The sequence below is a fragment of the Hyperolius riggenbachi genome, chromosome 5 (assembly GCF_040937935.1).
Source record: "Hyperolius riggenbachi isolate aHypRig1 chromosome 5, aHypRig1.pri, whole genome shotgun sequence".
NCBI lineage: Eukaryota > Metazoa > Chordata > Amphibia > Anura > Hyperoliidae > Hyperolius > Hyperolius riggenbachi.
In genome coordinates, this window is record NC_090650.1 from 382,815,387 (window position 1) to 382,841,064 (window position 25,678).

Consider the following 25,678-nt stretch of genomic DNA (forward strand, 5'->3'; position numbering starts at 1 on the left):
AATCGAGTATCTCTATAGGGCACAGAGATACAACCTCCAGGCAAGCTGGAACAGCAGACAACAATAATATACAGCGTAAATACAAGTCTGTGGAAAAATCCACCACACAGTAATTCCTCAGAGGTGTGGTTACCTCTGAATGGTAACCCCGTGTGTGAGATCCTCCAAAGGACGGAGTGGAGGAGTCTCGGCCTCTAGCAGCAAGGGTTTGCTAGGGGCGGTCGTCTCAAAGAGGCAAGCCTCTGATAGAACTCTTAGTGGGAGACGTTCCACTGAAGGGAGAAAGGTCAGGCAAAATGAGGTTCGGCAACAGATCAGGCGGCAGCAGTACAGAAACGTGAGACAAGAGAATAGTCGGAAACCAAGCCAATATTCGATAACGGTACGGGCTGGCGAAGTACAGAATCAGGAGGCAGAGGAGTAGCAAAGACAGGCACAGAATCATACACGATAAATCAAGACAGTATAATATACGTATTGGTTTATCGCCAATATATATTGGCGATAAACCAATATATAACACAATCTCAAATACAAGGCAGACTAGGTCTGAGTGCTGACACAGGGTATCGCAAACACAGACGAAGTGTGACTGCAAAGCACTTCCTTACATACTGCCTGGGAGAGAAGTCTCAACCCCAAGCAGCAACCAATCAGAGCAGGCTAAAACGTCAGCTGACCTCTAGGTCAGCTGACACGCTTTCTAAGAGTATAAAGGCGTGTCTGGCGCGCGCGCACCCCCTAGAGGCAAGATGGCAGAGCCCTGGTGAGCAGCATGCTGGTGAGTTTGGCGCCGAGCGCTCGGAAGGTTTTGCGCAGCGGATGCGGACGAATTTCCGCATCCCGTGTTGGAAAGTCCGCTTGCCAGGCTGGATGCAACTTTTTTTCCGCAATCCATCCGGCGTTGCGGATTTTTCGTTACAATGAGCCCTTCAATCTCCAGCCTCCTTCTCCCTCCTGTTCAGGCACCTTGGGAATTATCTTACCGCACAGCTGCCACCAGGCCTGGAGGACACAGCAAGGGAGGGGTGCAAGTGAAAGACACAGGAGGGGCATGAGCACACAAAGGACACAAGTATCTCAGTGTCAGTCATAAATTAGCACCTGCCATTGTTTGCCTTATGCTGCATGAAGGGAGGACTGGGACCTTTTGGCCTGGGGGGAAAACATAGCCTAGAGGCCCTGTCTTAGCAGCCCCATTAAGGGGTTGTTTACACTATGATCGTTTGCATATTTTTTTAAGCGGTGGAGAATTTAGAAATCGCCCTAAAAGTACTTGTGCAATGATTCCCTATGAGAGTGTTCACATATGAGCGGTTCGATTGTGATACGCTTCCAAAAGCGCTGCCTGTACCATTTGAGCACTTTGGCTTAATGGAAAGTATAGGGAAATTGCTAAGCGCTTGAAAAAGCGCTATGTATAGCAATTTCCCAAGCGCTTTTAAGAATAAATACATTGTATTTATTCTTCCCCAGGTCAAAGAGTTCACTGGCATCATGAAATGAAATATCTCAATCGCTCATCAAAAGCGCATACAAAAGCACTTACACAAAAGCGCCCAACGCTCAGAAAATGTCAGGTATCGCTTGAAAAAAATCAGCACAAAAACGCTCAATGTTTGCGATCCCGCTTGCGATTTATGTGAACAAAGCCGTATTGTACGCAAATATATATCATATTCTAAAACAATATGTTTGAGCTCTGATGTGCTTTAATGTGCCCATAAATACATCGATTTTTTTATTTGATTACCAAAAATGTCCAATTAATTTTGACAAAAAAAACCACAATTGAAAGTGTCAGACAGGACGGAAAATCTAGGTTGATTGGGGGCAGGGCAGAAGCGGCGGTAGGTCTACAGCCTAAAGTGCTGCACTATATCAAATACGGTAATATAATGCTGCAGATTATTGAAAATGTATGTGCTGTGTGTGGTATGTATTAATTCCTGAACCACCCCTCTGCACAGGTGAGTAATTTTTTTCTTCACTTCACTTTATACTTGCTTTACATTGCAACCAGGCAGCATGGTGGCGTAGTGGTCAGCTCTCTCGCCTGTGCCCCGGTTTGAATCCTAGCCAGGGCACTATCTGCATGGAGTTTGTATATTCTCCTCGTGTCTGCGTGGGTTTCCTCTGGGCACTCCAGTTTCCCCCCTCATCCCAAAAATATACAGATAAGTTAATTAGCTTCCTCCTAAATTGGCCCTAGACTATGATACATACACTACACGATATAAACAAACAAACACAGAACATTTATATCGCGCTTTTCACCGGGTGGACTCAAAGCGCCATACACTATGACTATGGTAGGATTAGATTGTGAGCTCCTCTGAGGAACAGTTAAGTGAAAAGACAATATACTCTGTACAGCGCTGCAGAAGATATTAGCACTATATAAATAATAACTGACTGCTGCATCAGTACTTCATCTATATGTGTTAAAGGAATCATCAGGCTACAAAAAAAAAAAAAAGCTTTACTAATCCGGGGCTTCCTCCAGCCCCTGGCAGCCGTCCTGTGCCCTCGCTGCAGCTCCAGGTCCCCTCCGGTGCAGATGCTGACCTTGCTAGGTCGGCATCCACTGCGCCTGCACGAGCACCGCTGTAAATCACTCTCACGTGGTCTCTAGTGTTCTGCGCAGGCACAGAGCTGCTATGCCTGCGCAGAACACTAAAGCCCACGTGTGAGTAGACCTGGACCTGTGAGTAGACCGGGAGCTGCGGCAAGGGCACAGGACGGCTGCCAAGGGCTGGAGGAAGCCCCGGATTAGTAAAGCTTTTTTTTTTCTTTAGCCTGATTCAGCCATAAGAGTTTGCGTCTGTCTGTCACTTGGCTTTGGCAGCTCCCCTCACAATAATAATAATTAAAAAAAAACTCCCATAGTTTTCATTATTATTACTTCAGGGCTAGCTGCTCCTGGCTTCTATAGAATTTATCTGCTCGCTTTTACTGGTGTCCTGGAAATCAGATGGAGAGGTGGGGTGATCGTTTCTATTGTGGTCAGCACATCACCTCCAGCTCTCTTGTCTCCTCACATGCAGCCTTGCCAGGTGCCAGTGACCAGTCCTTATCTATGGGGGAGGAAGCCCAGCACGAGTGGAAGCAAGGTGCAGGCAGGGTCAGCAGTTCATGCAGACACTCAGACTGAAAGCCAGCTGAACAGTCTGTGTGTCTTCTGCTGTGCAAGATGACATTGCTATGCATTTTGCCTGTCACATCCATGTGTCTGCAGCAGCCCAGGCACCCTGTGATATACACACACACACTTCTTCCATGACTTTCAGAGGGCTGACCTGGGCTCATCGCACACATTCAGGCAGCTGCTCTTCGTAGTCTGCAGTCTCTCTGATTCGGCTGATTGGCTCTAGAAAGTTGCTGGGTGGAGTTAACAAGTGCATCACCAGCACACAGCACTGCAGCCAATGGAGGAGAAGGACAAGAGAAAAGGGAGCCAATACAAAGCCCTGCAGTCTCTGGCTGCACCAACAGGACAGCCTGGGCTGGTAAGAGTGAGCTGTGGGCGTGGCTGAGTTCCCGGGCTGAGTTCCCTAACCCGACTTCGGCCCTAATTGATTAATGAGGAGGCGGCCCGGGGGGAAATTGCCACCCGTCCCCCCAGGCCAGTCCGCCTATGAGTGGGAGTCATCAGAACTCTCACACTTGTAGCTGTCATCTGGTTTACTTTACAAAAACAGAGGAAAAACCTATATATGGATAGATTTCTAAAGCACCAACATATTCCGTAGCACTGTACAGAGTAAGAAACAAGCATGGGATCAGGGCCGGCTCTAGACAGGCACATATGAGGGGGCAGACAGAAATTTGCAGGGGGCACGAAGAAACCCTGCGCCGCGCGTAGCGCGGCGCGCCGAAAAATGGGCGTGGTCATGCAACAGACCGTGGGCGTGGTCATGGGTGGGGCCAAATATACATGTCATGACCTTACAGTGGTGTTAAAGGTCTGCCGGGGAAGTTTGAGCTCTGCTGTAGTGTATCCCCCAAAAATTTACAGCACAGACCAAAAGTTTGGACAAACCTTCAATGACTGTCATTAAATATTTTTCGTCAAATGCTAATATACTGGTATTGCGTGGTGTTTTTTACCACAAATACAGTTCTGCGCACTGCAGATTATCAAAAAAATGTTCTCAGGTGTAACACAGAAATATTTTTCGTCAAATGCTAATATACTGATATTGCGTGGTGTTTTTTTTACCACAAATACAGTTCTGCGCACTGCAGATTATCAAAAAAATGTTCTCAGGTGTAAACACAGAAATATTTTTCGTCAAATGCTAATATACTGGTATTGCGTGGTGTTTTTTACCACAAATACAGTTCTGCGCACTGCAGATTATCAAAAAAATGTTCTCAGGTGTAAACACAGAAATATTTTTCGTCAAATGCTAATATACTGGTATTGCGTGGTGTTTTTTACCACAAATACAGTTCTGCGCACTGCAGATTATCAAAAAAATGTTCTCAGGTGTAAACACAGAAATATTTTTCGTCAAATGCTAATATACTGATATTGCGTGTTTTTTTAACCACAAATACAGTTCTGCCACGCACTGCAGATTATTGAAAAAAATGTTCTCAGGTGTAACACAGTCAGAAATAATTTTCTTCAAATGCTAATATGCTGCGTGTTTTTTATTTTTAGCACAATTACAGTGCTGTGCAGAGGGCCTGAGGTGGCAGCAGATGGCAAAGAACGCACACAAAATAAATGAGGCACTCTGAACTATTGATTTGCCAGAAAGGCTGCAGTGCACTCTGGCAGTGACACTGATTGACCTTAAATGAGGCAATTATCGGATTTGCCAGCCAGGCTGACTATTGGACTGGTCACTGGCAACTGAACTGGCACAGCACACCAGACCTGCAGCACTCTGATCGATTTTGCCAAATGCCAATGCAATTGGCACAGCACACTGCGCAGCCACACTGCCACAGCCAGTGTCTGGAGAGGCGGGTGGCAGTCAGATGGCGGCGGGTAGCAGAAGGCGGGCGGACAAATATGCTGGCTGAAAAAGTTTGCCGAGTGCTGCTCTCCGAGAGGAGTCTCAGCTAGCTCTGACGCAGGCACAGTGGCGGGAGCGGGACCTTAAGAGGCCGCCCTGCATAGAGGAGGAGTCGACTCTCTCAGAGGAGGAGAATTCCTCTTTCTCTGAGAGAGTCGACTCCTCCTCTATGCGGGGCGGCTCTTAATGTCGCCACACTGCCTGCGTCACAGCCGAGACTCGTCTCGGAGAGCCGTCGGAGGAAGAAGCGGTCATGTGACTGATCACATGACCGCTCTGCGCTCCACGCAGGACCAGGAAGCAGCCGCAGCGGCAGAGCGAGAGCCGCTCTGATTTGAGGGGGCAACGAGTCTGTTTGAGGGGGCTCTGCCCCCTCTCGCCCCCCCCTAAAGCCGGCCCTGCATGGGATACATAATAATACAGACAGTGGTATACACAAAATATATACACCGGTACATAATAAAGAAATGGTAGACGTAGTGATTTGCATTTGCGCACAGGATATCACAAAAGTGAGTACACCAATCACATTTATGTAAATATTATTATATCTTTTCATGGGAGAACACTGAAGATATGACTCTTTAATGCAATATAAAGTAGTCAGTGTACAGCTTGTACAAGTGTAAATTAGCTGTCATATCAAAATAACTTAACACAGCTTTCATGTCTAAACTTCCAGCAACAAAAATAGCTACAGCCCTCAGTGCAGAATGTCTAAATTCTGCCTAATTAGATATTGAGTTGAGTGCATGTGCTCTGCATCATATCCAGATGGCCTCAATTCACTAAGCTTAAAGAGAAACTCCAACCTAGAATTGAACTTTATCCCAATCAGTAGCTCATACCCCCTTTTACATGAGAAATATGATGCTTTTCACAAACAGACCATCAAGGGGCGCTGTATGACTGATTTTGTGCTGAAACCCCTCCCACAAGAAGCTCTGAGTACCGCGGTACTCTGGGCAAACTGACACAATGTAACAATGTTCACAGACAGGAATTAGCTGTTTACAGCTGTCTCTAACAGCCAAAACAGCTAGGAGCAGCTACATAACCTGTCCACAGTAAAAATGTCACCATGTAATAAATGTCAGAATGTAAATCGGGGAGAGGAAAGATTTTACAATGAGCAAACACTGACTAAATCATTTATACATAATTATTGTAAAAATGAAGCACTTTTTTACTACATTATTTTCACTGGAGTTCCTCTTTAACTCCTGTCTTTAATAACTCTTCTGAGCTGTTTTACAGTTATCAAAATTATATCCCCATGGTGATAACTGTAAAACAGCTCAGAAGAGGTATTAAAGACAGGAGTTAAAGAGGAACTCCAGTGAAAATAATGTAGTAAAAAAAGTGCTTGATTTTTTTACCATAATTATGTATAAATGATTTAGTCAGTGTTTGCTCATTGTAAAATCTTTCCTCTCCCAGATTCACATTCTGACATGTATCATGGTGACATTGTTACTGTGGGCAGGTTATGTAGCTGCTCCTAGCTGTTTTGGCTGTTAGAGACAGCTGTAAACAGCTAATTCCTGTCTGTGAACATTGTTACATTGTGGCAGTTTGCCCAGAGTACAGCGGTATTCAGAGCTTCTTGGGGGAGGGGTTTCAGCACAAAATCAGTCATACAGCGCCCCCTGATGGTCTGTTTGTGAAAATCATTATATTTCTCCTGTAAAAGGGGTATCAGCTACTGATTGGGAAAGTTCAATTCTAGGTTGGAGTTTCTCTTTAAGCTTAGTGAATTGAGGCTGTCTTTTGCAATTAGGCATGTGAGTGCTGGCAGCATTGCTGCAGAGGTTGAAGGGGTGAGGGGGTTGGGGGGGGGGGCGGGGGGGGTTTGTTCAGCCTGTCAGTGCTCGCACCATACTCTCACACTGTGTGGCTGTCGTCCCAGAAGGAGATAATGCACAAGAAAGCCTGCAAACAGTTTGCTGAAGACACCCAGGCTAACCATGTCAAGTGGTCTGATGGGACCAAGATAAACATATTTGGTTCAGATGGTGTGTGTGTGGCAGCAACCCGGTGAGGAGTTCAAAGACAAGTGTGTCTTGCCTACAGTCAGGCATGGTGGTATGAGTGCTACTGGCACTGGGGAGCTACAGTTCATCGAGGGAAACATGAATGCGAACATAAACTGTGACATACTGAAGCTGAGCATGATCCCCTCCCTTTGGAAACTGAGAAACAGGGCTGGATTTAGGTCAAGGCCACCTAGGCCGTGGCCGAGGGGGCGCCACAGGAGCAAGGGCGCCAAAGCAGCAGGCTAAACGTATGCAGCACTTGCAAATGCTGCAATGCAGGAAGATCAGGCGAGTGCCTGACCCCGGTACTCTGCTGCCACCGCCAGCTCTCGGTGCACGTTTACTTTACATTGTGGTGAGCGGCTATGGACTTGGGCAGCATTGGAGGGGAAAAGAAAGCTTCTGCACTGGAGACGATCTGAGAAATAAGCGACACTTATGGCGGTGTAAAGGCGAGCTGGCTACTTATACTGAAAGGGAGGTGGGAAAAGGAGGGATTAAGAGAGTCATCTGGCTACCTATACTGGAGGGTGTGTGTGTGTGTGTGTGTGTGTGTGTGTGTGTGTGTGTGTGTGTGTGTGTGTGTGTGTGTGTGTGTGTGTGTGTGTGTGTGTGTGTGTGTGTGTGTGTGTGTGTGTGTGTGTGTGTGTGTGTGTGTGTGTGTGTGTGTGTGTGTGTGTGTGTGTGTGTGTGTGTGTGTGTGTGTGTGTGTGTGTGTGTGTGTGTGTGTGTGTGTGTGTGTGTGTGTGTGTGTCATCTGGCTACCTATACTGGACGTGGGGCATCATCAGGTTACCTATACTAGAGGGAAGGGGTCATCTGTCTACCTATAAGGAAAGGGGGCGGCTGATGACAGTGGCCTTGGGTGGTAAAGAGTACAAATCTGGTCCTGCTGAGACACGGTCAGTATGTTGACAACCCCAAACACACTTCCAAGACAAACATTGCCTTGGTGAAGAAGCTGAGGGTAAAGGATCTGCACTGGCCAAGCATGTCTCCAGGCATAAACCCTATTGAGCATCTGTTGGGCATCCTTAAACAGAAAGTGGAGGAGTACAAATAACATCCACCAGCTTCATCATGGAGGTGTGGAAGAGGATTCCATTGGTAACCTGTGATGTGCTAATGAACTCCATGCCCAAGAGAGTTAAAGGAACCCTGAGCAGACAACGTGGGTATGCATATAAACATTACTCACGGCTATTTGGTTAAGAGGAGACTCTCACCACCCCTTAGGTAAGCTCTCCTGCTCCTGAGTTGGCAGCTATCAATTACATTGGATCCGGAGACTCTGCTGAAAGCCGCGCTATGTGATACACATGTGACATGTATGCACTGTATAGACTATATGTATGGATTAGATTGCTGTTCACATCCCATCTGATCTATAAAGTTGAGCCCCTGGAGTTACCCTCGAGCTGGAGTTAACTTCAGGCCAACATAACATGTTTTGTTCCATTGCAGGTCCACCTTTATCTTGTCCTAACTGGTTTTATCAGGTTTTTGAAGGTCGAAATCATTGCCTGTGAACGGTGTCCACGCTTGGCTGTGTTGTATTGCGCAGACGCGGATATCATAGGTTTGTACTGTGATCACGCGCCTACAACAGTGACCGTATATATGCGCTTGCGTGTTATGGTTTAGGAAGTATAATGTGTGTTATGGTTTAGGGAGTATAATTGGGTTTGGAAAACGGCTGGACTCCGGGACTTTTGCTGAGACCAACAGATGTGATGGATTGTGTCGCCAGGCGTTTTCCCCTACGGAGGATTGACGAGTCCCCTCTTCCTTGGGTGATATTGCTACAACACTGGGTAAAGAAATGTTGATGCATGCTTATTCATAATTACTAACCCTTAAAGGGGTTCTTTCGCGAAAAAAGTAGGCAGTTAAAAAATGTGACAGATGACAGGTTTTGGGCCAGTCCATCTTTTTAAGGGGGATTCTCAGGACTTTCTTTGTTTTCAACAGCATTTCCTGAACAGCAGTTTAACTGCCAAAATAGCAAGATACCAGCCGGCCTCCCTAATCACTTGCACACTATTATGTCAGTTAGATTTTGCAACTGTTGTTCAGGAAATGCTGTTGAAAACCAAGAAAGCCCTGAAAATCCCCCTTAAAAAGATGGACTGGCCCCAAACCTGTCATCTGTCACACCTGTCAACTGCCTACTTTTTTCGCGAAAGAACCCCTTTAAAGGGGAACTGAAGAGAGAGGTATATGGAGGCTGCCATGTTTATTTCCTTTTAAGCAATAGCAGTTGCCTGGCAGCCCTGCTGATCCTCTGCCTCTAATACTATTAGCCATAGCCCCTGAACAAGCATGCAGCAGATCAGGTGTTTCTGACTTTAAAGTCAGATCTGACAAGACTAGCTGCATTCTGGTTTCTGGTGTTATTCAGATACTACTGCAGAGAAATAGACCAGCAGGGCTGCCAGGCAACTGGTATTGATTAAATGGAAATAAATATGGCAGCCTCCGTATACCTCTTACTTCAGTTGTCCCTTTAAACTATGATTCTGCAAGCCTAGATAATTATTATAACAGGATTGTAGCTCAATAAATATTATTATTGAACCTTTCCTCATGTTTTGCCGCAATTAATTTTACCCACTACGGTGGTGAGCGAAGTTAGAGGGTTTAAAAACCCTTCCCGTGAGGCAAAACACGCTATGACCTCGGAATAGGAAGCTTGCGGGTCCTCTCTGCGCAGGCTTCCTGGCTTCTTCCTCCCCTCCACGTGTGAACTGCAATATGACGCATGGCATAGGGAGGGGGAAGAAGCCAGGAAGCCTGCGTATGAGCAGAGAGGACCCACAAGCTTCCTCTTCCAGGGTCATAGCGCGACTGCTCAGGGTCCCTTCAAGGCAGCGCTGGAAAATAATGTTGGGCACTTTGGGCAGAATTTTCACATTCTTCACTTAGGGTTGTACGCACATTTGTTGCCAGCGACAGGTCCGTATTTACCATAAAGCACTGTAGGCAAGTGCCTATAGGTGCCTGATGATGGGAAGGTGGCTCCCTCCCCTCCCTGAGCGCCTCCCTTCTTCCCTATGCAGAGTCCCAAGGGGAGTGTAAATGAGATGTTATTCGGCATTCCACTGACCAGATCTCCCTTTAGTTGGGGGCACCTCTAGCTACCTAATACATGGGGGTGTTGTGAAATACCACAAATCGATGTCTTGGAAGTAAAGTATTGGTTTATTTACTGTACAGGAGACATGCACTGAATCATAGCAAAGCAATGTCTAACTTGCAAAGCTCATAACTGAAGTTATATACCCCAAATTACACATTACAATCATTCCTCCTACCAATAACCTGATTGGATCCTCACACAATCTCTAAGTTAACTATTGGAATACAGAATACAGCATAAATGAATACATGAATACATATTAATATTTAAGTGGATGAGATCAGTCAGTCGTTAATTATTATTAGAGGTATATGTTTCATCCGTAGCTTGTTTAATTTAAGGCTAGTCTGACTGGTGAGATTCACACAGCGTCATCCTTATCTACAAGACAGACAAATCATCCCTAGTAGCACATTCCAAACCCATGAAAACATGTGAAAGAAGAGAACTAGTCTTATGCTGTATAGAACAAAGGAAGTATGGCAAAATGGCTTGCAGGTGGCCATTTTATTTATCAATTTTACTTCAGGGGGCTTTTTAATACTGAGCATAGCTCTGGCTACCTAATGCTAAGGGACACCTGTAGCTACATAGCACACTTGTGGTCGGTTCAGCGGGTGTTTGCAGGTTCATGGAGGGCGAGGTCTAGGGTGCCAGGACATCCGTGCCTATAGGCTCCTGTGATGTAAATTCGAGCCTGGCCAGCGGTTTAATTAATAATGGTTGTGTGTTATCTTGATGGGATAGCGAATACACTGTTATACAAGCTGTACACCACTTTACATTGTATCAAAAGGGTTGATGCACGTGCCAGCGGTAATATTGCCGTACATAGACAGCGTTCAGGAATATGACTTTTACTTCCACCAGCAGTACCCCGAGTTATGATATTAGCACAACTCACAGTATTCTAGTACCACAACCATTGCTACGGCAAAGTACTTTACCGAGAAGCATTAACATTTGTAATGTGCATTACCATGGCAATATTTGTGCTATTTGAGTGCCGCAAAGGGAAATACTCACTCCCAAACAGTCCTCTGCGCCTGCAGGCTGCTTATAAGCCAATAAGAAGTGCACACACACGTTACACCTAGTCTGCAGTGATTAATCAAGCAGAAGCCGAGCAGGTCAGCCAATCGTTGGAGAGGGCTTCAGTTGCATATAGACAATGGCTATATGACCAGCAGGGGGCACCAGCATGCAGGATATTCCCTCTCATCTGCCCCCCCCCCCCCCCTCTCCTAACTAAACTGCATGGGAATCTATAATAAAATTAAAAACAATGGTGCACAAGCCAGCCTGGGGCCCCGGGAACTCTCACTGCCCGGGGCCCCAGAACCAGCATGTAACACCATATGTGAGCTCAGTCAAGCCCTGGAGCTGCCACCTATCAAGAGCCTGTCCCCAACTGCTCTGAAACTTACCAAACACACAAAGGGAAATACTCACTCCCAAACAGTCCTCTGCTGCTTGGACAGGCTCTTGGGGGTGGCAGCTCCAGGGCTTGACTGCGCTCACATTTGGTGTTACATGCTGGTTCTGGGGCCCCGGGCAGTGAGAGTTCCCGGGGCCCCAGGCTGGCTTGTGCACCATTGTTTTTAATTTGAGTGCCGCAAGTCGCGCTAACAATGTAACTTGCAGTACCGCTGGCAGAAGTGCAATATTAGTGCTGGTAAAAGTGCATCAACCCCAAGGTGTCATACTTCAGTGTCGTCCCATGAAAAGATATAAATTATTGTGATGGGTGTACTCACTTTTGTGAGATATTCATTTCTCTAGAGTCCATTTCCACTAGCCACAAATTGCTGCTGTTTTCCGCATACAATTTTGTATGCAGAATGACAGCCTATTAAAATCACTAGGCTGCAACCTAATCATGTGTGGGGGAAAAAATGCTGCACCCAAATTCTCCACAGCTGTGCATGGCATAGCTATAGAGATTCGGATGCAAATTCACATCAGCACAGAAAACAAACGCGCCGAAACGGTCGCAGAACCCCAAGGGAAAAGTAGCCTACTAAATGTAGTCTTACTGAAAAGTATGCATATGGATGCTGCATGTACTACCTAACAGGCGGGCAGATGTATACGCATGGATGCCACTGCTGGATAAATGCCTCAGCCACGCAAATACTCCACGGTTCTGCAGACCATATAGTAAGCAGTGACCACACCGCTCCCCAGATAAACATGACAACCAGACCCAAGTCCTTGTTCACATCTAAAATCGCAATCACCGACGCCAGCGTTTTGCAATTTTGTGTGCGATTTTTTTTAGTGCCTCCCGGCACTTACCTGCGCATTGTGATTTTTGTAAAGCGCTTTTGCAGAGCGATACTTTTTTTCACTTCCTGACGTCAGTCAGTAAGGAAGTGAGCTCTTTCACCCGGAAATGAAAGCGCTTTTTTAAGCTCTTTGCGATTTCATACCTTCCATTGAAGCTAATCGCCCACGAAAATGGTGTAGGCAGTGCTTTGGTGAGCGGAACGGAATCGAACCGCTCAGATGTGAACACTCTCATAGATAATTATTGCACAAGAGCTTTTAGGGCAATTTTAAAAACCCTTGCAAAGAATTATTATTATTATTTAGAGTCAACATCTTCCGCAGCACTTTACAAAATACATATAGTCTTGTCACTGACCTCAGAAGAGCTCACAATCTAATCCCTATCCTAATCATGTATCCATTGTAGTCTAGGGCCAATTTAGAGGGAGGCCAATTAACTTATCTACGTTTTTGTGATGTGTGAGGAAACCGGCGTGCCCGGAGGAAACCCCGAGAGACACAGGGAGGACATGGAAATTTCCTGCAGATAGTGCCCTGGGCTGGCTTGGATGTGAACTGGGAACTTAGCGCTGCAAGGCAAGAGTGCTATACCATCGTGCTGCCTGAATTATTGAAGAATTGCAGAAAAATCATGTCTTGTCTTCTTTTTACACTAATCCATCTCCTCATAGGGGATTCTCAGAGTTTTCTTTGTGTTCATAGCATTTCCTGAATGGCAGCTGCTAGGTGTAACTGACAAAACAGTGTGTGCAAGTGAGTAGGAGGGCTGGCTGGTATCTTTTACTATTTCGGCAGTTAAACTGCCATTCAGGAAATGCTTTTGTAAACAAAGAAAATCCTGAGAATCATACATGAGGAGATGGATTGGTCCAAAACCTGATAGATTTTAACTGCTTACTTTATTCGCTGGAGTGGTCCTTTAAGAAAAGAATCATAAAAAAACTCAGAGACAAACAGGTATTTTCCTTTGTTCTGTTGTGTTTACCCAGCTTGGCGGCTATAATGCAATACTCTGTATTTGTCAAGAGTAGTATGCCCAGAGCGTAACAGGTAAATAACGAGTTTCTGCCTTACGGGTGATCTGCCACTCATTTACCCTGGATAATAAAAACAAACCCCTACATATGTGGTCTGAAGAAGCTCCATGAGGCCCTGTTCCCGTTATGCGTGATTCTCTGCACTTTTTAGGACTTTTTGGCGATCTGCAAGAATGTATTTTTCTAAAGGCCCATACCCATGCCGCACATTTTTAAAGTTTTTTTTTTATATCAGGATTTGTCATGCTTTGTATATTCATACAGGTACATACTGTATATACTCGAGTATAAATCTAGAAATGTAGGTCTCATTCACTTCATAAAAATATAGGGGTCAACTTATACACGAGTCACGGGCAACACTGAGCACATTGAGTAATGTGTGTACTAATAGTGACGTTCCCATTTGCAGCAATTTACCCTGTGGTAAGTGATACTCTGAGGAAAGGAAATGGCAAGAAAACACAGGTCTGAAAGTCCTGGCCACAACATATAACAAGGAAAGGGGCGGGGGGGGGGGGAAGATACTGCACTGCATAAAAGGGAGTGACTAATTGCAGGACTTGGGGGGCCTGGAGGAGGTATTGGCTGCACTTAAGAGACAGGAGGGGTTCATGGCTGCAATACTCCATCCAGTGCAGTCATTAACTCCTCCTGAGACTCAAGTGCAGCCATTAACTTTTCTGGGTAGACTTATACTTGAGTCAGTAAAAACATCCAGCTTAAGAGGGTTGAATATTGGAGTCGACTTATACATGAGGTTGACTTGTATTAGAGTATATACGGTCAGGACCTGGGGATTGAATGTACTATACCCAGAGGTTTAAAGGAGAGAGATATACCATATCTGGCAACAACATGCAGCAGGGCGGATCAGCTGGAATGGGGTAAAGGAAGTGTGCTCTTTAACCACCCTGGCTTTCTATTAAGAGCGCCAGGGTGCATGCGCAGCAGTATTTTTTTTACCCTATCATGTAGCTAGCCTAGCGCTAGCTACATGATGCCCCCCTCCCTGCGCTATTCCTCCCACCCCTTCGATCGCCGCCGGCGCACTCGCCAATAAGGAAATACCGTTCTGAACGGGATAGGGTTTCCCCCCTCGCCATGGCGACAATCATGATGACGTCATCAACGTCATCCAGCGTTCCGATCCACCCCGCAACGCTGCCTGGCACTGATTGGCCAGGCTGCGCAGGGGTCTCCTCAGGGGGGCGGTGGTTACGCGGCAGATAGCGGTGCATCGGCGCCGGGGGGGGGGGGGGGTAATCGGAATCAACACGCAGCAAGCACAGTGCTTGCTGCGTGTTTGAAAAAAAAAAATTGTGAAAATCGGCCCAGCGGGGCCTGAGCGGCGCCTTCCGGCGGTAATGGACGAGCTGAGCTCGTCCATACCGCTAAGAAGGTTAACCAGCACCAGTTCATATGAAAAGAGAACAGCAAGGCACTGCTCCTTAAAAGTTCTTTATTCCAGCCGGGTATACACAGCTATACAAGACAGTGGGGGTATCACCCAGGGGCATAGCAATAGCCATAGCAGAGCGGGCCCAGGCAGTACTTGATGTATTCATGATTGGCTTTCTTGTGTTTCTCCTCCCTCTCACTTTGTCTCAATACCCATGGGCTATTTGCAATATAGATTGCATGAGAATGTAAATTGCCAAACCAAAGTCCATAGGGTAGGGTCACGTGACACTAACCAAGAGTTCCTGCATCTGATGGTCCCATGAACATTTTGCTATGGAGCCCCAAAATCTCTCGCTACACCCCTGGTATCACCCCCACTGTCTTGTACTACTGTGTATACCGGACTGGAATAAAGGACTTTTAAGGAGCAGTGCCTTACTGTTCTTCTCTTCTCATATGAGCCAGAGGTTTATTTTATCAGAGTTTACTAGAACAAGATTCTTCTTTAACTATGTATGCACCTATGCCCCCACTACTGTTTAGCACTTTGTACAGTGCTATGAAAGAGGTAGGCACACATATATAAAAGTAATAACTTTTCTTGGAAAACAACCACCATGCCCAAAACGCCTTCAAATGTGAGAGCAGGTTCCTAATTTTCCTCACAGGTTATTCTTTGGTTGCAAGGGTGTAACAATAAACTCTGCGAGGGATGCAGCTACAGGGGACCCAGTGGAGGGAGAAGTTTATTTTCCCTGTCCTGAGAGACTGACAACTAAGGGCATGGAGAAAAAGCTTTCTGGTCTCTGCACAATTGTTCTAATGACTGCATCTGCTCAGCCTCTGATAAGGAACCATACAAAGGACTTGTAGACAGTTCCTATTCAGTGTTATTATTTAGTATTTATATAGCGCCGACATCTTCTGCAGCACTGTACAGAGTCTATATAGTATTGTCACTAACTGTCTCTCGGAGGAGCTCACAATCTAGTCCCTATCATAGTCATATGTCTATGTATGTATGTATCGTGTAGTGTATTTATTGTAGTAAAGGGCCAATTTAGGGGGAAGCCAATTAACTTATCTGTATGTTTTTGGGATGTGGGAGGAAACCAGAGTGCCAGGAGGAAACCCACACAGACACTGGGAGAACATACAAACACCTTGCAGATGTTGACCTGGCTGGGATTCGAACCAGGGACCCAGTGGTGCAAGGCGAGAGCGCTAAACACTATGCCACCGTGCAGCAGGGTCTTGTGTAGAACACCCAGCCTCTCTACCCCTCCCCAAGTGCTGTGTACTGTAGTAATACTGTAGGAGTCTGGGCACAGAGCGAAAAAGCTTTCTGCTCTCTGCACATTTGTTGTGATTGTACTTGCTTAGTGACTGATAACGAATCATACCAAGTTTTGTAGACAGTCCCTATTCAGGGAGCAGCGGCTCTTAAGCCGGGTCTACACGGCACGATGTGTCTTTTCAATCGAGCCGCTAATGCGGCTCTATTGATAAGATCCGACAGGTCCGATCTCACTGCAGCCGATTCCCCGCGAGCGAACAATAGCGGGGAATCGAGCGGAAGATAAGCGGCGCCGGCAGGGACGAGGGGGGGGAAATCGAATCCGACGCACGCGTGGACGAGCAGGTGCACGCGGGAATGCGGCAGAGTCGATCCGGCGGGATCGCTCCATGTAGACCCAGCTTAACTACTTTGGCCTCCTGGACGTACTAGCTACGCCCAGGAGGCCATGTGCGCTCCCGCGAGCCGATCGCACGCGTGCATGCGAGTTCCGGCCGCGGGTCGTTAGCCCACGAATCAGTGAATCGGGCTATGGTGCCTGATCACCGATTCCTCTCCCCCGCAGAAAAAGTGACAGCTTCTCTCAGAAGCTCCGCTTTTTCAGGCTGTTGTGTCCCCCATGCGTCCCTCTAAGCGTATGTTACGCTTAGAGTGACGTCATGTAAACAAACTCAAAGTAAAACTACAACTTAAAGTAAAAAAAATAAAACTCAGCACACATTTACATTATAAAAGTACTGCTTACATCCCACCCTCCCAAAAAAAACAAATAAAATGTTTAATATAAATAAAGAAAAAAAACATTACAATAATAATAAAAAAAAACATGTAAATATTTACCTAAGGGTCTAAACTTTTTAAATATCAATGTAAAGATGAAATATTTCTATTTTTTTTTTATTTTAAACTTGTAAATAGTGATAGATGCAAAACGGAAAAAATGCATCTTTATTTCCAAATAAAATATTGTCACCATACATTGTGACATAATTTTAACAGTGTAATAACCGGGACATATGGGCAAATACAATATGTGAGTTTTAATTATGGAGGCATGTATTATTTTAAAACTATAATGGCTGAAAACTGAGAAATAATGCATTTTTCCGTTTTTTCTTATTCTTCCTGTTAAAATGCATTTACAGTAAAGTGGCTCTTAGCAAAATGTACCACCCAAAGAAAGCCTAATTGGTGGCGGAAAAAACAAGATATAGATCAGTTCATTGTGGTAAGTAGTGATAAAGTTATAGGCTAATGAATGGGAGGTGAACATTGCTCGGATGCATAAAGTGAAAACGACTGAAGGCTGAAGTGGTTAACATACAGCGCCTTGCCCACATCCTCTCTACCCCCTTCCCAAGCGATGGGTACTGCAGTGATTCTGGAGGAGGCTGCAGAGCCATCAGAGGACAGAGTGAGTGTAAGAAGCTGAGAGCACACTCATCTGTCGGTTCTCTGTATGCGTTTTCTGCACCCCATGGCCTCGATTCATAAACAGCAGTGTGATAAAAAAAATCTTGTTGGGAATACCGCACTCGGTATTTTCCCGGTCTGTGTGCTAATTCATAAAGATTTCCCCAGCTGCCCTTGGAGGTTGGTAAATTACCGCAGCCCATTGAGCGGTAGAGTAGAGCAGTGTCTCGATTCTCTCTTTTCCCTGCAGAAATGACTCACACAGACGGCTCTCTCCACTGATGACTCAGACAGATGAGTCACACAGTCTTTCCCTGCCTGCTCAAATGATTCACACAGAGGACTCTCTGGCTCTCTCCACTGATGACTCAAACAGACTTCGGCTCTCTGCACTTTTGCATTCATCAGAGCTGTCAGTAACTTGTTATCGCCTTACTAGAGGTGTCGGTAACTACCGCCAGGCTTACCGCTTGTTGAAGGCTTTATGAATTGACATTTGCTGACATGTGTTGTCGGTAACTGCAGCCAAGTCGGTAATTTATCTCCCTGGTCGGTAATGTCAGCTTTTCATGCGGTAATAGCCTTTATGAATTGACATTTTAGTCTAGTTTAGCTAAGTGGTCAGTAAAGTCTGCTGTTTTCAGCATTACCGCATGAGGTAATGCTTTATGAATCGAGGCCCATGTGTGTCTGCATGTGTGAAAACATGCATGCTTTATCACAGAAACGAATGTAATTGATAGAGAAAATGCATGCAGTGTATCACTGCTGCGTTTTTATCTGCATGGGAAAACACATTCAAGTGTGCACTAGCCAACTGAATAACATTGGTCTTCAGTGTACCTGTGCACAAAGTTGCACAGTGATATCTAGTTACGTCCGTTTGGTTGCAATAGCATAGCCCACCTTTGTTAGATTTTTTTTTTCCACTGCATTTACATGACCGCAAGCGTCATGCTTTTATAGTGATGGTCTGCTGTCACCACAGACTGCACTGTAACCCTGCTCACTATTTGTCCTCCTGGCACCCGCACAGCATTTCCCCAGCTATCTGAAACACAATGCAAGTTCAAAGAAAAAGATAGGCACACGCTGTGCAACTTTAGAACACCTTGCAGAGACCAATGCCTGGGTGACCTGTCACTGACAATGCCACTGAGTGCCCCACACTCATTTTCCTGGTAGTAAAGGAACATTTCCCCAACTACCAGGAAAGCAAAGACCACAGTGATTGTGTGGATTCAGCTGTGACCCTGGCAACATTATCCTTTAATCTTTGTTCTATCAGAACATTGCATAAAGCCTATCAGCCCCTCCATGTCTGCTCCCATTTCTTATGGACTTTGCTTCAGTTCTTTTTGGTAAACGACAAAACAAGAGGTTCACTTGATCTGGTTCCAAAGGAAGCACAGCCCTACTGGTGTCCTCATCTCACACTGACCAGGCTTCTGAGGCGCCCATTGCTCAGAGAACAAGCAGCCCCCCCCCCCTATAATCTGCCTCTCTCTTCCTAGTATTGTAGTACAGATTCCTGGTAGAGGGCTCTCTGGAGGCAGTTCCCATGGCCTGGGAAGCCCCTCACTCCCCAGCTGCTCCAGCTCCTTTATGTAGTGTGTGTGTCACTGCGCTGTGTCCAGACTTGCCCTCCTCATAGACAGACAAGCTCTGCTGGCTGCTGCTAGTGCGCAAGCCCCGCCCCGCGAGTCACGTGCGTTAACGACAGCCCTCCCGCCGCCTTCCATTGGCCAACGGGGTCTCAGTGACGTCAGGTCCCGATCAGCTGTTTGCAAACTCAGTTGTAGAACAACAAAAGCTTCAGTTGGGTGGTGAGAAGCTAACGGAGCGGCTCTGTCTCGTCACCGGCGCTCCTGCAAACCGTCACCGCCACTGACAAAGAATCCCAAACTACCTCAGCAACGTCTACTGCACCGGAGACGGGAAGAACTGCCTCACCCGACACAAAAGAGTGAGTACCGGGCGGCTGGCGCTGTGGGCTCTGTCTGTGAGAGGGGCGGGGCGTGTCCTGAGGCGCCGCACTACAGTCTGTACGGCAGCTGTGAGGTGACCACCCGCAGCCTAGGCACGGCGGAGAGGGGCTGCTGGACCTGTTGTGCTTCTCCGGTCGGAGCTGCCTCTTTCCTTTGTGTGACACTGATGACGTTGTGAGTTGGAGATGGGTATTAGTAAGGCTCCGCCCTCTATCCCCGCCCACAGGACTGACGCAATCTGTTGTGATTTTGAACGTGCGCTCTCTGGCCCCGCCCCTCCCGTTCTGTGACCTCATATGTGTGTTGCTGGAGGTGTCAAGTTCAGTTAGCTGGAGTTCCTCTACACTTCCTCAGTTATGGGGGTGGGGTGTGGTGGTGTTGTTGAAGTTATAATTATTTGACTATGGCTGTAAAATGGAAAGTGCAGAGTACCCAGATAGCTTATGATGACCCAGGCATAAAGAGGTGATTTGTATAAAGTGGGAGCGATGCATCATGGGAAACTACACTTGCTTTTTTTATACATACCTGGGGCTTCCTCCAGCTCTGCACAGATTTTTCCCTTGCTGCGGTCTAATGCTGGGCATACACGGGTCGATCCGGCGGCCGATTAGCGTCCCCGCTCGTCCCCCCCCCGGATCGATTCCCGCTCGTCCTGGCCGGCGCTTCTTATCTTCCGCTCGATTTGCCGCTATTGTCCGCCCGCGGGTATCGAGCGCGGAATCGATCCTCACGGTGATCGGACACGTCGGATATTATCAATCAAGCCATCAGCGGCTCGATTGATAAGCCTGCGTCGAGCCGTGTATGCCCAGCATAATGCTGGGCATACACGGGTTGATCCGGCGGGCGATTAGCCGGCAGATCGAATCCTGCAGCGTCCGCCCGGATCGATTCTCGCTCGTCCCAGCCGGCGCTTCTTATCTTCCACTAGATTTGCCGCTATTGTCGCCTGCAGGTATTTAGCGTGGAATCGATCCCCGTGGTGATCTGACACGTCGGATATTATCAATCGAGCCATCAGGCTCGATTGATAAGCCTCCCTCGACGCCGTGTATGCCCAGCATAAGGACAATAGTAGTGTCTTTAAAACACACTACAGCATCTGACAGAAGCCACCTATTAAAGTGTACCTGAGACAGTACAAGAATGAATAATTACTTGGGGCTTCTTCCAGACGCATATAGTCTGTTGGCTACCTTGCCATCCTCCTATGTCGCCTAGAGACCCTCAGTGCCAGATCACAGATCATCTTGGCCAAGCACAGGGTGAGCTTATTGTTCTCCTCCTTTCCCCTCCTGGTCTGCTGTGTGTCCTCCCTGCTCCATGGCAACATGATGTGTTGCTATTCTGTAGACCAGCAATGTGATTGTACAGCACTTGGTCATGAAATATTAAGTCCTGATCACTGCAGGTGACACTAATTGTGCATATGTAGGCAACATTAAAAATTACGGTAATCAAAAACATTATATGGTAATAAAAAAATACAATGCGTTTTTTTAAAATGTTCTTTGAAAAGCTATCTACTGGTGCTACAATTAAAACTCTGTAGTCATAGGCGGACATAGGCCCGTGCAGCCGTGCACGAGGGGCCCCATGTCCTCTGGGGCAAATGCAGCTGCACCACAGTCAGGGCCAGGTTATCCCCTTGGTTCATGTTTGCATCAGCACCGTGCCCTTTTAGAAACTGTCTCCCTCCCTTTGACACTCCCCTTCATGCAGTTTCCCTCTGTGTCATTTTCCCCCATGTGGTTGTCTCTCATTATGAGAATCATTACTATGTGAAGATGGCAGCACTATATAAATACACGAAAATAATATGCTAGAGAGACATTAGACTACGGCCATGGTAGGGATTACATTTTAAGTACCTATGAAGACTGACCGTGACATGATTATATACTCTGTAAATAGCAAAACAGAAGATATCTGTTTTATATAGTTAAAAGGAAGGTGCAAGCAGGAAAAAAAAACTGCACCTGGCAGCCGATATGTTCTGCGCCGTAGCTCTGTTCCTAGCCAGGGGCCTGGGGTCCCCTCTCTCGCCAGGTCGGCATCTTCTGTGCCGCTTGTGATCGCACTCGTGGTCTGGAGCATTCTGCGCAGGTGCAGTACTTCTGTGCCTGCGCAGAATGCTCCAAGCCACTTCCCTTTAAATCCATTTGAATCCCTTTATCCATGCCATGCTTGTAGCCACATTGTGAAGGGTGATAGCTTTAATCACCCATCTTTGGGAACTTAGTTTAAGATCCGTGGACGCTATTCTTGCGATTCAACATATGTAGTATATATGCCCTTGTGGCTTAGCTTATGTCGGTATGACGACACAACCTTTACGTGTGCGTCTTTCATCACACAAGTGCGCGATACGTGGCCAGAATCGGGAACAAGCAGTGTCGTCCCATTTTGTCGAGTTTCGACATTCAGTGTCACAACTTAGGATTCAAGTCATAGACAGCGTACCTAGGACATTGCATGGTGGAGATAGATTAAAAGCATTGCTAAAATGTGAAGCAGGATGAATTAGACGTTTAGGAACTGTAGGTCGAGGAGGTTTAAATAGAGAGTACGATTTATCCTTTTGTATTTGATATAAGTTGGGTCTGGGTGGCAATCGCGGCCAGTGTATCCTAGGCTGAGGTATTTTCCGCATTTTTAGGGATAATTTATGGGATGTATCTAGTATCTAGTATCTATATATTGAGATTACATTTTTCTCAATATACTCCGAGCAGTGCAGAAACTATGGAAAGATGCATATCATTTTAAAGCTCTCTTTCTCCTCTTTCCAATGATATATAAACCGCCGCCCTACACTTTTTAGTTTTCGCTATTGAAATTGCAGCGGCCGTGATTTCGATCGCGAAAATAGAGAAAACTAACAGGCGTAGGGCGACGATTTAGGGGTCGTCAGAAAGAAGAGAAAGATAGCTTTAAAATGATATCCATCTTTCCATAGTTACATTGTATTACACAGGGCGACTTTTTCTGCTGAATGGAGCTGCTGACTTTAGGAAAGTCGCCCTGTGTAATACAAGTAACTATGGAAAGATGGATATCATTTTAAAGCTATCTTTCTCCTCTTTCTGACGACACCTAAATTGTCACCCTACGCCTTTTAGTTATTATTATTATTATTTAGTATTTATATAGCGCCGACATATTACGCAGTGCTGTACAGTATATATATATTGTCTTGTCACTAACTGTCCCTCAAAGGAGCTCACAATCTAATCCCTACTATTATCATATGTCTATGTTTGTAATATGTAGTGTAAGTACTGTAGTATAGGGCCAATTTAGGGATGAGCCAATTAACTTATCTGTGTGTTTTTGGGATGTGGGAGGAAACCGGAGTACCCGGAGGAAACCCACGCAGACACGGGGAGAACATACAAACTCCTTGCAGATGGTGCCCTGGCTGGGATTCGAACCGGGGACCCAGCGCTGCAAGGCGAGAGCGCTAACCACTACGCCACCGTGCTGCCAATTTTCTCAATTTTCGTGGTTGAAATCGCGGCCGTGGCAATTTCAATAGCCAAAATAGCAAAAACGAAAAGGAGTAGGGTGACGGTTTATATATCATTGGAAAGAGGAGAAAGAGAGCTTTAAAATGATATGCATCTTTCCATAGTTTTTGCACTGCTCGGAGTCCCTTTAAGGTTATTCCTGTATTTTTCTATATCTTTCATGTGACTAGTTGCTCTTGATGTGTATGTATGAGGAGTGACCATTCTGAGCTTTTCAATATTGCTAGTTTCTATATGCTTTTTGCGTATACTTTTTCACGTTTTTTTTCGCGTTTTGCATTCATATTTATGTTGAGACAGTAGAAAGAGAAGCAGAAACCGCTGGCACTGCAGGAATCGAAACACATCCAAGAGGAGGGAGGAAGAGGAGGGGGGAGCACTACACAGCCCCAAACGGAAGTGTATTTGAAGTGTATCCTCAGCGTGATCAGGTCCAAGTCACAGCATGGTTGGAGGGAGGAGAAGAAAGCGCCGGCACTGCTGTTATACACTTTATTATTACGTTGGTAAAATCAATACAGAGACACTCATCCAGACAAATTGGAGAAACACATACCGTGGGTGGGTGTAGAAGGTGCGGTGGGTGCAGAGCCTGACGGCCGTTTCGCGCTACATGCGCTTCTACGTAGGCTATACGGGGTGGTTGCGTCGCAGGCTGGCTTATAAGTCCTTCCTGTGCCTGCGTGCGGCGATCTGCCGCTGAATACGTCACCTCCCCTGGGCCATCACGTCATGCCTCCCCATTGGCCGCTCACCGAACGGGACGGCCGAAGGCGGGTGACGTCTTGCACTTCCTGACTACGGTGGCTCAGGACGGGAACACTGTATTAGGTTCCCCAGGCAACCAATGCAAGTTGAGTCCACACCGTAAGTCAGGAAGTATTGCTGCCATCTTGTGGCCAAAATGGAAATTAGGGCTGTAAAGCCGTAAAGTGCATATATAGTGCAGAATCAATGCTTTCTACATACATTGGGGCATAAAAATGCATATAAAAAATAAACATTTTAGTGTCATTACAAATATTAAATATTAAAGTGCAGTGTATTGTTGTCCCTGAGCTCACTGAACCAGCTGGGGGCAAAGGTGATAAAAACTGGTGTGATGCGGAAAATTATGTGCAGGATAGTGATGTGAGTGGCTGGAAATTAACTAAGTATGCAGAACCAGGGTAAACATGAGATCCACCAAACGTTGGTACATCATGACATTATGTGCTAGAAAAAAGAGTGTGTATACTAAATTGTGATTGGGCTCGGTCAGTGGTTTCGGGACCATAATCATTGTATGAATGCTTATAACCATTTGTGCTGATGGGAGTGATGGGATGCATACTGGAAACTTAAAAACAATACGTAAGGGGGAGTATAGATGTTAATTACTCGCCCTTACTGGAAAGGTATAGTGGAATCACTGGGTGAAGGACATTGGCACATTAATAATAAATTATTACACAAAACAGCTGGAGAGGCGTATTATATGACTAGGAGATGGGTATACATCCATGGGACCAGGGTCACCTAAATGGAAACAGCCATCCATAGGTAGTTGGACACACTAAGGGAAGTAGCAATAAATGGGCCATAAAACAAACCAACATAGCATGCATAGACCTGGGATAGAGGGGGAGGGAGAAAGGGTAGGGAAAAAGGGGAAGGGCGGGAAACCAAGGGAAGGAGAGGGACACGGGAAAGGTGAGGGTCGGGAAATGGGGAGGAGGTGTGGGAGAGGCAGCAGGAAAGGGGGCACGGGACAAGGGAGGGAAAAAGGGGTTTGGGAAGTACAAGGGAAAGTCTGTGCTTGCTGGGTCCTGGAGGACTCTTAAGATGCATCATTCCAGTTCATCATAAATGGACAAGGCAGCACTGTCCCCCTATCATGGGTCCAAGAAGCAGGAGAGGTCAGTGTGATCATTCATTCCAAGTGGTCCCATGGCATCGGTTCTCAATATCATGCGGGCCTCCTCTCTTTTCAAATTCCTTTCTCTGTTACCTCCACGTCTTGGGGGAGGAACTTGCAACAAACCCGCAAAAGTTAACTTAGTGGGGTCCCCTTGATGGGCCTCCCTCATATGCGTAATCACCGTAATCGCGTGTCGTGTGTGAACATGGCCACTGGCTCTTTTTACCAGGTGGGCCCAATGCGTCGTTACGTACGAGATTTTTTCACGTGTCAGACAGTTTTTTCCGTTTACGCGCTGTGGTGTGGTAAGTTACACAATGGCAGTGTCAAGCTTGTATTATAACCCATGGAAAATAAATAATACAAGCAGTGGCATAACTTAGGGCCCGTTTCCACTATCGCGAATCCGCATGCGTTGCCCGCATGCGGATTCGCACAGTCAGTACAAGTGGATGGGACTGTTTCCACTTGTGCGTTTCCCCGCACGTTTTTCTGTGCAGAAAAAATCTGCAGGGTAGGGCCCTCAGAATTCGCCTGCGTGTGGAATGCAGGCGAATCGCACGCAATGTATTCAATAGGGAAATCGCATGCGTTTTCCACATGCGTTTT

At 46.3% G+C, this 25,678-nt stretch overlaps 1 protein-coding gene across 1 annotated transcript in view; it reads left to right on the forward strand.

The window, feature by feature from the left end:
- Nucleotides 1-19,413: 19,413 nt before the first annotated feature.
- The window catches only part of TP53INP1 (tumor protein p53 inducible nuclear protein 1), a 36,773-nt gene continuing 30,508 nt past the window's right edge, over nucleotides 19,414-25,678 (forward strand). Inside the window, exon 1 of the mRNA XM_068234878.1 lies at nucleotides 19,414-19,614. The gene's annotated coding sequence lies outside the window, so the exon portion shown is untranslated. The remainder of the gene's footprint in view (nucleotides 19,615-25,678) is intronic.